The following is a 13,612-nucleotide window of genomic DNA, read 5'->3' as shown; positions in this document are numbered from 1 at the left end:
GTGAAAATTCCAAGTTGCAAATAGTTGGTTGAGCAATATTAAACCAACACTGCCCCAAACAACAGTACCACACATGTACTTCAGATTACCTTTATAATAACTACAGAAAAGGGTGGTTTTAAAATCAAAGCTGAAGTTGAAAAATCTTCTGAAAAAGATCAAAATAGTTACATTTTGGGTTCTTTGGGGAAAATTCCCTTCCCAAATCCTATGTTTCTGACCATAAAATGTTTATAGGGAAATACTGAGATCCACCACACATGCTCTCAGCATCAATGAAATTATGGGAGCTGAAAGCCAGTTCCATATATTTTTTTTTTGGTTATCAAAAATAAATATCTGTCAGTCAAAATAATCCAATAAAGGAAACACCTTTTAAAAGATTACTAAGGATGCTTTCATCATAGCATTTTTGGCTTTATTTTTCTATGTAAAGTCTATCCTATCAAGAGACAGATTGTATTTTTTTTTTAATGTTCAGGACAGAATGATAAGCCAGCAGTTACTGATTCTGTTTCTGGAGATGAATGTTTTAATGCAGTTCAAAAGGACCACTAAGAATGTAATTTTATGTCCTTTGATTCTAAGTATCTTGTATATCACAAGAAGCCTGATAAAAGCATAGTATGAAACTCTCTTTGTAAACATTATTTCCTTATTTAAATTGAGTCTACTAAGATGTGAAAATAATTTTTCAACTACATGAGATTTCATTCTGGACATAATCTTCATAATATTGGTTACACATACAAAAAATAATACTGTTTTGATGAAAGCAAAAAAAAAAAAAGAATAACTAAGTCTAAGGTGAACTTCAATTTGCTATCATCAGGGTTTTTTTGAATATCAGAAAACTGCTTTTGAGAGAGTTTTTAAATATATATATATATATATATATATATATATATATACACATACTTGGGAGTAAAGGCTTTGCTGCTAGTAATGACTACTTTTCTTTTTACAAAAATATTTAGGGATCGTTAAATTTCTCTATTCTGGTTTCTACAACTTTTAAACTTATTGGAGAACAAATTCATACTAATTTCTCTGGATGTATGAATCAGACAAAATTGCATACACGAGTGTAGCTACAGAAAGAATATTTGCATTATTTGTTCCCAGATTTAAAAAGAAATGGGTGGGAACTTCCATTGGAAGAATAATAGGTCAGTGAGAATTTTATGCAACTTTCTCTTGTTTTTGGTGCCTAAAAATGTTGCAGAAATAATTACATACAGTGTTTTCTGTATAGGAAAAAAAAGGATTTTTGACAATAAAAAGTGTTTTTCTTTACAGAACAATTTGTGTACCACACGTTTGGATGTTTGAATATGTGGAAAACATTGTAGAGGGATATTTGCTTCTTTCCTAAAGCAGGAAGACAAGCCAAAGGATTTAATGCAAAGTCTGAACAGATTGTGTCAATAAGGCCTCAGGGAAATACCGATGTAATCATACTCCAAATTTAGGCTCGAACTGCAGAAGCAGGAAAAGAAGAAAATGAAAGATTCTGGCTGGAGTCCAGGATAAACTGATCACCCCCCCTCCCCCCCAAAAAGGACCTTTTGTTAATTGTAAGCGATTGGAGTGCAAAAATGGGGAAAGGAACAGAATAAAAGATTACAGGAAAATTTGGCCTAAGACTAAGAAATGAAGCAGAAAACTGATTCAATTTTGCAAGGCCAACAATTTATTCATTACAAGCACACTCTTCAAATAACCCAAGAAGTGACTGTATATCTGACGTTACCTGATAGTCAATACAGATATCAAATGTACTACATAACTGAACGCAAAAGATGGAAAAGCTTCATTCTCTGCAAAAAACAAGACCAGAAGCAGATTGATACAGATCATGAAATACTAATAGCAAATGTTAAAATAAAATAAAATAAACACTAAACAAACCATTGTTCCAAAATAAAGCGTGAAGAACATCCCTGTAGAATTTAAAGATAATGTGAACAATAGATTTGTATTATTAAGTTTAATTAAATAGAAGCCAAATGAACTTTGGACTGATGCCAGAGAAAAGAATGCAAAAAGACACTATCAGTAGCAAAAAGGAAGCAGAAACATCAATACATGACAGTTGAAACTCTTCACACAGGTAAACACAGACAAGAAGCAAATGTAAAAGGTGACAGAAATAGAGTCAGAACTTTGAATGCAACTGTTGAATAACTTGTATGCAGGGAAAAGGAGAACTACTATAATATTCAATGCAGAGCAACAGACAATGGTGGGTTATAAACCGCCGCTTTGAGGCGGTCTGCCGCTGCCGCCGTTTGCTCCGTGCGGGAGCCACAGCAGCTCCCGCACGGACCGAAAAAGAAGCTCCAAAATGGAGCTTCTTTAAGCGGCGCCTCTGTGACGTTGCGAGGCACCAAGGGCGCATTCGCGATGTCATAGACGCCGCGACACGTTCGGATGCACAGCGTCCGATACGTAAAGATGGCACCGGCCGTGTGGAATGGCCGGCAGCATATTGTACGGACAGAGTCCGTATTAGAGCCAGGGGCGTCTAGAAGAGACGCCCCTTTTTTAAAATGGGACGTCCTGTGGACGTCCCAAGTGGCGGTTTATAACCCGCCAATGACATCAAAAAAGAAAGAATAAGAGATCGCTTTCACAAGATCTGAGAAACAGAGCTGCTTGACTCTAAAGAGACAATGTACTCTAGTGATATGCCCTTTAAGATTGGAAGTGTTCAATATTCATTTCAGTCTCCAAGAACAGACACATCAGGGATTATAGTAACCACAGGATCATTGCAGTAATTTCCCATGCAAGCAAAGTGATGCTCCAAATTCTGCAACACAGACTTTCACCATATATGGAGCAAGAAATTCCAGATGTCCAACATGGATTTAGGAAAGGGAGAGGCACTAAGGATCATACTACAAACTTACATTGGATAATAGGGAGCCCCAAAGAACTTCAAAAGAAAAATCAGCCTGTGGCTTATAGATTACAGCAAAGCCTTTTACTGTATAGATCATGAAAAACTATGGATTGGTCTTAAAGAATTGCGTGTACAACAACATTTGATTGTTTTGATGCATAACCTATGCTCAGGACAATAGGCTACTGTGAGGACAAGATACGGAAAAACAAAACTTCTGTGCATGGTTGTGATAAGTGGACAATGAAGGCAGTTGAATGTGAAGAGAATCAACTTATTTGAAATGTGGTGCTACTACAGGGTTCAGAGGATACTATGGACTGTTAACAAGATGAATAAATGAGTCTTAGAACAAATCAAGCCTGAACTCTCTCTAGAACTCAAGATGACTAAATGGAGACTGCCATACATTAGCTGTATCATGAGAAGACATGACTCACTAGAAAAGTCAATAATTCTTGATAAGGTAGATAGCAGCAGGAAAAGAGGAAAGTTCCATTACATGTGGAAAGACTCAATCAAGGAAGCCATGCCCCTGAGTCTACAACCCTGAGCAGGGTGGTCTCTCATTCCTATGGTTCATAAGTCTAAAGTTGACAACAAAAGGTATATATATAATTGGTCCAGACAAGAACTGACATTTCTACACAATTACATATGTGTGGGAAAAATACACAAACACATGCATTTGGGATACATATACAAATGCATATAGATTTTGAGACATTTCCCCACATATTGAAACTGTTGTACATGCTTTGGTAACCTCTCGACTGGATTTCTGCAATGCGCTCTACATGGGGCAACCCTTGTACCAAACCCGGAAGCTGCAAATGGTGCAGAATATGGCAGCTAGACTGGTCGCTGGCAGTTCCAGGTCGGACCATATAACACCCATTTTAAAAGATCTTCACTGGCTGCCTATTCGCTTCCGAGCTCAATACAAGGATTTGGTTTTGACCTATAAAGCCCTAAATGGCTTGGGCCCAGGGTACTTGGAGGACCGCCTCTCCCCATATAATCCACCCCGCACACTCAGAACGTCTGGGACAAATCTGTTGGAGGTCCCTAGGTCACATTTTGTGAGGACCTCACAGAGGGCTTTTGCCATCGTCGCCCCTTCTTTTTGGAATACGCTCCCCGTAGAGCTCCGCTCCGCTGCATCGTTAGATTCTTTTAAGAAAAATTTAAAAACACATTTATTTCGGTTGGCATTCCCACCTTAGTGATTTCATTCTTTTCTCTGCCCCTGTTTCCCTACTGACCACGGACCATTATAAATTCGATTGTTTTTTCCATTTCCTGCCCTTGCTATATGTGTTTTATATTGATTCCTGTTCCCACTTTTTGTAGCAATGTTTTTAACTTTTATAATGTAATTGTTTTTATCTTGTATTGTAATGTTTTAATCCTTTGTAAGCCGCCTTGATCATCTCCATGGAAAGGCAGGGTAAAAATAAAAATTATTATTGTTATTATTATATTGAAGAAGCACATCACAAAATCTGGAGACTGGACAATATTTGCTAAATCAAGTGTCTATGATCAGGAACTCTGAATTATGTTGGTACATGTTTAAAGATGGACCAAATAAATATTACCCCAGCCAAAGCTTGCTGTTCCTTCAACATTTGGAAAAAGTTTTCCATCAGTGTCCACCACCTGATGACCTGCATTCATTTACCAAACTGATAACTGGAACAGCATGATTACCATACACAACTAAGCTGTGACATGCTTTGCCACATTGCCACTGTTACTCGATAAAAGCCATTCTAAAACCTATATCCCAAAACCTCATTCCAATGAAAGAAATGGTGAGAGGAAAGAAATGGATTCTAGTCTTCCTTTTCTTTATCGTCAGTATTTAAACTGATTTTTTCTTCGAAGAGCTCTATGCTTCAGAGAACTGTATATCACACTGTACTTTTCACTATGAATATCTTCTCGGGGGGGGGGGAGTCATGCATTTGTGATCACAGTGTTCACATCTGTTTTTTACATTGATCAGGCCAAATTCAAAGTATCCATTGGAAACTGGCAAGGCTGACATCAAGATTCTCTATCTTGGTGAAGCCTGCAAATATTTCAATAGGTGTATTTCCAATCCAATATGCACCATGTACTCTCAGATGATACCACTGTAGATTTTGCCCACCCAGTCAGAATAAAGAGAAAGATGTAAAAAAAAGTATGAATAAACTAAGGGCCACTTTATTAATCATTTAATTCTTACATGCAGCAGGAATGCTTATCCCCACTCCATCATGTCAAAAGTGAGCCACCCCTGATCCCAGAGGCAAAGTAACCAATGTAGCTTGTCACTGGTTGGTCTATATCGAGGAATCCTGCAAGTCCTGAGCCCTAACAGAACAAACCAACTGAAGTTTTTCCTTCCACATCACCAAGACCAATGAAAAAATGTCCAGAGAGCGCCCATTAAGTATTGGTCAACATTTCACTTTCCTGCGTTATCCTGCTCAAAATGACCAAATACGAATTGTTGTATGAAAATGTTGAATTAAATAAATAAATAACTTTTAACATAATATATTTAAATTGTATTCAAGCCAATATCTCATTTTAAAGCACCATTTAAAACCAATCTTCCCATAGTACCATGTTGAATCAACACAAGGTATGGAAAATACCTTCCCTCCCGTGAAGAAGCAAAATTCCTACCTGGCATCAAAAAGGTGACCAACCAAAGTTTAAACTAATCTCTGCCCAAAGTCTTTTTTAATGTAGATTCTCACACCTAGAGCTGCATTTATTTCACACTACAGTGCTAAATATTATGTTTGTTTTGAAGATTGTGCTATCTGTGCAATTTATCAATTCATAACCAGAAGAGAATCTTACTGAAAATAGTTTTAGAAGCATAAAATCCTTCTATAGCAATTTTGAATACCTGTTATCAGCAAATATATCGCCTGAAAGCTCAAAATAAGGACACAGACTTCTATCATATTTCTCCCCTAAACCCCTTTTCTCTTTCTGCTGCTGCTTCAGATATAGCACTAAAAAATGGGTTCACTTGATCACCTTACTCTTGCAGGATAGCCATGAGGAGAAGTCTGGAAGCTTTTACTTCCATTTTAAAATAATTATAACTTACAGTTTGCAAAGCCTAGACAAACTGTGGTTATTCTTAACTATAGTTAGTTGAGATAAACCAGCTTTGAGCCATAGTTTATGATGCTGTCTTGCTTCAATTAATCAAAGTTTGAGGTGGGTGGGGGAGATGAAAATGTTTTAGCATTCAAATGACACACAGATAAGCTTCTCATCTCCTTGTAGATGTACCATGGAATGGAGCATATATCTGAAATCTGGCTGAGGGTTGTTATGTTTTTATATTAATACTTTATTTATTAAATTGTAAAGCATAAAATCAAGCAAAATTTACAACAATCTTATCCCCTACTATACCTCCTGCCCCTCAGCAATTAATTTTACAACAATATGTGAAAGAATGGTGTAAAATTAATTCTTGCTCAGACCTCTAGCAATCAAATAAAATCTAAAGTTATAGTAATAGAGTCTGTAATGTGATACAACACTCCAAATCACCCAAATTAGTCCTCTCCTTCAAAGTGCACTTATATTTCCCATTCAACTCTGTTTTTATCTTGAATACTATTATCAGTGTTTTTATTATCAACAGATTAAATAAATGGATATCAATTTAAATAAAATGCATCTGGTTTATTTTGGTTTATTTCTTTACTCATTAAGATATTATGGGACATTTTTCCATAATAGCTAAAAAACATATCTTTTTATATCATACATATAGTGAAAGTTACAATCTACGAATCTTACTTCGTGCCACAATATTAAGCATTCATCTAATTGGATCTGAAATATGGCAACCATGAACAAAACCTGATAGGATATATATAATTTTATATTATTCAAACTTCCTAATTCTACACTAAATAGCTCTTTGTCCTAATTCAGCAGGGAGACTGGGTATTATTATTCTACTTCTGTACTGCTCTTTCCAGGTTTTGGAACTCTGAAAATTCTCTGTGAATCTAGAATGTTTTCACCTTCCAAAATATTATTAAACAGTCTAGTCAATCTAGGTGTCAGAGAAGTCAGGAAAGGAAAACTTATAAAAGGCTGATGAAAAGTAATCTGGTCTTGGGACTGTGCTATACTTTAACTGCCTAATTATTTGTTTTACCTCTTCTTCATTATTGTTTGCATTTAATTCTTCTCTATGTGTAGACAAGAAAGGCTTAATCTGAACTTTACAGGGGCGCGTTACAGACGGGCCTAAGAGGCGCCGTCCTCGCGCCGCTATTACGTGCGAGGGGCAGTGCTTCCGGACGCGCCTTGCCCCTCGCGCAGAACCGATACATCAAGATAGTGGCGCCCTATACAGATGGGCGCCGCCATCTTGACGTAGCGGACGCTCTGCATCCGCACGTCCAAACCTGGAAGAGACGTCGTGAGTGCACGCTTTGGCACTCGCGGCGTCTCTTCCAGGTTCTTGGAAGGAGCGCGATTTGCGCGCTCCTTTTTTGCTCCGTAAGGGAGCCGCGCGGTTTGGCTGCGGCGGCTCCCTCACGGAGCAAACAGCAGCGCCAGGAGACCGCCTCAAAGCGGCGGTTTGTAACGCCTCTAAGTTTTTATTGTCATCTGTACTAGGATTTTTTTTAAAGAATAGAATTCTTGAAATTAGTCTGAATTTTTTTTCATTATAACCTGCCCATCAGAGCTTTTGTGACCTGTTCTTTAATGCACTTATTCTTATATGCACATGTAATAATGCACATGTTGATTATGACATGACGAGTGCGCTATTGGCGCACTGCGGCAGCTGCCAACAGCCTGGAACCCCTATTATTACAATATTTTGATTCACATATAAGGCAGGTTTCTTAATTTTGCCAATCTCTACGTTGTCTAATATTGCTTTGCCTGTAGTTGTTTGCTGACCAACGCAGGGAATAACGAGACCAGACACAGAGAACTGGGTTATAAAATGGGCAGCTTTATTTAACTCAACTTTGGCTCTGTACAGATGGGCGCTATTGTGCGCCCTCATCATGTGCAAGGGGCGGCACTTCCAGACGTCCCTTGCCCCTCGCATGTGATGATGGCATCAAAATGGCGGCACCTGTACAGATGGGTGCTGCCATTTTGATGTGATGGACGCTTAGTGTCCACACATTGTGGCACCATTATGACATCACGAGTGTGCTATTGGTGCACTGCAGCATTATAATTGTGCCGCAGGAACCCGCTTTTTGCACATTTTTTTCACTCCACGGGGAAGTCCCGCAGTCTGAAGGCTGCGTCTTCCCCACAGAGCAAAGCAAGGCACCAGGTCTGCCCCCACGCCTTTTTTAATTTTATTTCTTTGAGATCTGCAAAAGCCGGGGGGGACAACCTCATGCAGAAATAGCTGGCGGATGGTCTGATCCCAGATCAATTCCCCAGTTTCTCCTGGGTGAAAACACCTGAGACCAAAGGGCAATCCAGAAGTGGGTTGCTCCCTGGCTGGCCCGCATCTGGAAGACCAATCCAAAACTCCTCCACTTAACCTGCAAGACTTACATGAAGGTTTAAATTTCAGGCCAGCCCCAAAGCAAGTCTCTTTACCTTCCTGTTGAGTCACAAAATGTAAAAGTCAGTTCCAGAGACTTACCTTCACCATTTAGGAGGGTGCCAAGGTGTTCATGTGGACCTCTATCTCTCCCTCCCCCCCAATCTATTTATGACCACACCCCAGTCCAATTGTCAAAGACCCCAACTGACAGTGTGGGGTAGGCAAAACAAAACCCTTGGAAAGGGGAGAAAATTCCTACACTGCCCCAAACTGACCAGACATTAATCTCACACTGCTGTGAGTATCGGGGAGAAGGATTATATATTTTAAAGATCCTGTTTGTTTGTGTTTTTCTGCTTGTTTTTCTATATCACTTTGTATCACTTCTGTCCCATTCACTGAAAATTGCTCTGAACTTTTTGAGACTTTAACACTACATGTAGGACTCCCCACTATATAGCATCCCCTTCTGCAAATTTATTTAATTTATCCAGTGTTTTATCCAGTCTTTGATAAACAAAAAATTGCATCAAATGGAAAGGAGCTTCACAAGGGTGGCTGCCACACAGCAAAATCTATTCAGTTTGACACCACTTTAACTGTCATTTTTACATGGATGTGTCATTTTTGTGGCACCAGAGTCCTCTGACAGAGAAGGTTAAATATCTCATGAAACTACAAATCCCAGAATTCAATAGTACTGAGACATGGCAGTTAAAGCAATGTCAAACTGCATTAACTGTCCAGTGTAGATGTAGCCATGGTGATAGCTATGGGAAAAGGCAAGGGGCTCCTGCCAGAACAGTAATGACAATTCTAGATTCTGTAGCCCTTTGGATCCAAATCTAAATAACTTTGGTTGCATCTGCACTGTAGAAATACTACCATTTGACACCACATCATCTGCCATGGCTCAAAGCTATGGAATTCTGGGAACTGTAGTTTTGAGAGTACTGGTACTACAACATATTTTAATTCCCAGAATTCCATATTGAGCCATGGCAGTTAAAGTGGTTTCAAATGACATTATTTCTGCAGTGTAGATGCATTCCTAATTTGTTAGCTCTTTTACTGAGATGTAGTTGTGTGTTATTTAATTTGCATAAAAGTAATAAAACATAGAGATCATATGGGGGGGATAAAGTTTACTTTTTTCTTAAAGTGCATTTCTTCCATGTGTAAATAAAGACATTCATTATCAGTAAAGTACATTTTACTAGTGTCTTCCCATAAAACAACTGGAAGTATCTACCTCTCAGCATTAAGCAGTCACATTGACATTTGCAATAATTGAAACTGAATTTACAACTATGCAAGAAATTGTAATTGCTTTCATGACATAAGTATCATGGAAGTCATTTTGCCTCAGTACAGATTCACCACTTATAATGAAAGAAACATCATATTATCCACTTTGATTCACTACTACATTTAAGGTTTGAATCTAGGGCAGGTTGTAAAATGTCATCAACATCTACTAAGTACTCCTATTACCAGATTCTTTGGGGATTTTATTTTAACAATAAATCAGAATGGGAGAAATGACATAAATCATATTAGTACAATCTAAAATCCAGAATAGTGGGTGAACATAATAAACTATTGACCAATTCTACTTAGATTGTGCTTCATAGTCTATTGATGCCAAAATTTTGTATGTAAAACACTAATTGGCTAGAGAAAATATTCTAGGTCATGCCATTTGATTTCAGAGGATGACTGAGAGAAGCAGAAGGAGACATCGAATGTTTAAAGATTAACTTTTTGCAAATTTTCAGCTTAACAAATAAAAACAAGAACAAATACTGAATCTAGAACTTGGGAAGCTGCTTTTAAAAACATATTTGCTATTGCTTACTATTATAATTTCATTTTTGAAAGTAACTATTTTATTCTTCATTTCTCAAAAGTAATTAATTTTGAATTATTTTAAAAATATCATTTAATTATTAAAGGTGTTGGCTTGCAGATGCCCAACAGATGGGACAGACTTTTGGTTTCTTTTACTGTAGCTAAATCTGTTCAGTATATCTTTTCAGTCATAATTTTTCTACTGTTATTCAGATTTGTTATTATAGATTGGTTCTAAATTTAGACATGCTATAGTAAATTGGTTAAAGCAGATTGTATTACAGCCTCCACCCAATGGCATGCTTTCGGCCACTTAAAAATGCTACACAAAAGCTAGAAACCATGCTGGATGGAGAAGACTGTGGTATGAAGGTATGGGGGGAGTCCCTTAAAACTGGGTGTGAATGACCTCTCCCAGTTCAACTGGTGTAGATCTATCACTCCTACACACACATTCTGATTTACTCAACAGGGCCCCTAACTCAATGTGTGTAGCAGAAGAACTGTTATGGATGTGGGACATTAGTCATCCTAGGTCTAATCTGCACTGCAGAATTAATACAGTTTGACACTGCTTTAATTGTCATGGCTCCATCCTATCTAATCTTGGGATTTGCAGTTTGGTGTGGCACCAGAGATCACTGACACAAAAGACTAAATATCTCATGGAACTATAAATCCAAGGATCCCATAGTACTGAATCATAGCAGTAAAGCGGTGACAAGCTATATTATTTCTGCAGTGCAGTGCAGATTAGACCCTAGTTGCACACATCTGAACCAGGATCCAACCCTGTGTTCAATATGCATTTACGCTGTATTACACGCATGATGGTGCCACTATTGAAATGAAACAGTCACCAGTGGCTGTCCATCCAGGCAATAATTATAACAACAGAAGCTGTTGTAGGGCCAAAAGTAATTTATCCAGTCTCTGAATACAATCAAATAAAACATTTATGTGTTGTTTATGATACAGCAGCTTTTTGCTTTCACTGGACTGAACCAAGATGGTAAGCAAATAGTGAATCTAATTCAAGCTTACTTTCAGAAATGTGTTGTGATATCTGATAAAGCATCTACAACAATTCACACTTTCAAAAACACATACTTGATTCCCTCTAAGCCAAAAATCAATTCTCAAAAGAGGTATATAGTGGACCAGGTTATATGGCCACTTCATGACCAAATTTATAAAACACCAGTAACCTGGTATTTCAACTCTTTCAAAAGATAGCTCCAAACAAAAATAATTCTATGTTTTTCTAATACTGCCAGTGTTCATAATAAAGCAGTAAGGAATGTAAAGGACACTGTCTTCACCTAGTTATGTCTAAAGCAAGTTTATCTATAGCATTTGGCAAATACTTCTTACTCTTGACATTCAGTGCTATTATTCTAGTATGATTCTGCTTACACAGACACTGTCAATCAAGTAAAATGATATGTTGGATTTCTAGTGTACAGACATGGACTAAGGTGAAATGACTAGTTATCATTATTTGAAAAAATAAAGATGGATTTATTCTCTAGTCTCTGTGCTGTACAAATAGAGTGAATTAACAATCTACAGCACCCCTTATTTCCAGTGTTAAGAGAATATTTGTATAGGCGGTATTTGCTGCAGTCAAAGGCATAAGAGGCCTGATTAAATCCTCACAAAGCTAGGACTTGCTGGGATAACCTCAGATGGTATTTAGAAAATGGAACAGCACATGGAAAGGAAAGAACCAAACTCACATTTCCCTCTTTGTATTTTTAGAATTTTTTTTAAAAAAAATAAATAATAGCAGAGATATTTTAACATTGTCTCTGTGAAATGGATAATGCATACCTTATTAATTATATATTAGATTCTGGTTTGTTATATTCAAACTATGATTTAAATCAGGGGATGGGATCATGTACCACTCCAGTTGTTATTGAATTGTAATTCCCAAGAGCCCTAGCCAGAATTCCCAATGCAGGAACACTTAGATGGACATATGATTTTCTGTACTCATTTAAACAAGCCACAATTTTCCAGTTTGGATGTGATGGTGATTAGTTTAAGATGAGAAGTGGAAACTTTCATTCTCTCTAGCTGGTGAACAAGGAGGATAGTTTAGATATGAGCACATAAATCTGAGGCGTGTGCCAATTCATTCACATAGTAGAAGACTATGGCTTCCTCTTACGTTTGAATTGGACTGGAGTTTCTCATCATTTATCAGAGTATTTGCATTTATCTGTCCATTACAGGAATATATATAGTGGGTACTATCCATGATGGATATGCCATATAATGGATGAATTATGCATTCACATAATAAATCTGTTCACACTCAATCAGTCCACTTCTTCCATTGAAAGAAAATAGAAGATCATAGATTAATATATTCATATATTTCCCATCGGAGAAATTATACAATATTCTTACTTAACCAAAGACATAAATCTTCATAACTTTCATTTTTTCAGGGAAGAATTTCAGAGTTTTTCTCCTTACTGTGAGACAGTCATAAAAAACTGGAGAGTTTTTGAAAACTGTATTCACAGTTTAGGACTAACGCTATGTAAAAATGTGTGTGTGTTCAGAAAAAAAATGTATTAAATTATATTTCTGCATGGAAAACAATGCTTCTCTATCCTGTGCAGAGATGTTATTTTCTGCACAGAGAATACTATTTTTGTTTATGTGCAGAAAATTAGTGGTGGCTGCTGTACAAACAGTATGTTTGCATTTTATTTAACTTCCATGACTGCAGTGAGAAAGGGGCTGGTGTGATAATCTCCCTAGTGTTGCTACCTGACAGCTAACACCTGTAGCAGAATAGGAATCCAAGGCCTCATTAAGACCCAAATAATTAAAATTAAATAAATTCTACTTCAGATGCATTCTAGTTCAGCAATTTCAGTGTTTTTAAACAGCATTGTATAAAACACTGAAATTATGGACCATGCCAACAACTATCAGGTCAGAATGCACAGGGAAGCCATTAAAATCCACAAACACCTGGACAACCACAACAGGAAAGAAGAAACCCTTAAAATGAACAAGGTTTGGCTACCAGTCCTGAAAAACAGCAAAATCAAGACTCAGCAAATGCAAATGACAAACCACCCAGGGTCAGGGATTTTTCCCAGCAGACAATGATCACTAATTAGATACTAATCCTCTTTGCATATCCTCCTACCCTGAGGCCTTGCCATCAACAACAGAACAATACACAGATTAACATGGAAATCACTCCTCCCTACCCAGGGTCACATAGTGTGTGTGTGTGTGTGTGTGTGCAACTCTCTTCCACA

The 13,612-nt window shown here is 37.5% G+C and overlaps 1 protein-coding gene across 3 annotated transcripts in view; it reads right to left on the bottom strand.

The window, feature by feature from the left end:
• Positions 1–13,612, bottom strand: part of FSTL5 (follistatin like 5) — a 424,501-nt gene that overhangs the window by 181,585 nt on the left and 229,304 nt on the right. The gene's annotated exons all lie outside the window — the stretch shown is intronic.

The sequence above is a fragment of the Sceloporus occidentalis genome, unplaced genomic scaffold, assembly GCF_023333645.1.
Source record: "Sceloporus occidentalis isolate IW3139 unplaced genomic scaffold, rSceOcc1.0.p SCAF_5, whole genome shotgun sequence".
NCBI classification, from domain to species: Eukaryota; Metazoa; Chordata; class Lepidosauria; order Squamata; family Phrynosomatidae; genus Sceloporus; species Sceloporus occidentalis.
The sequence above is the reverse complement of the archived record's forward strand: the minus strand, read 5'-3'. Positions and strand labels throughout refer to the sequence as shown.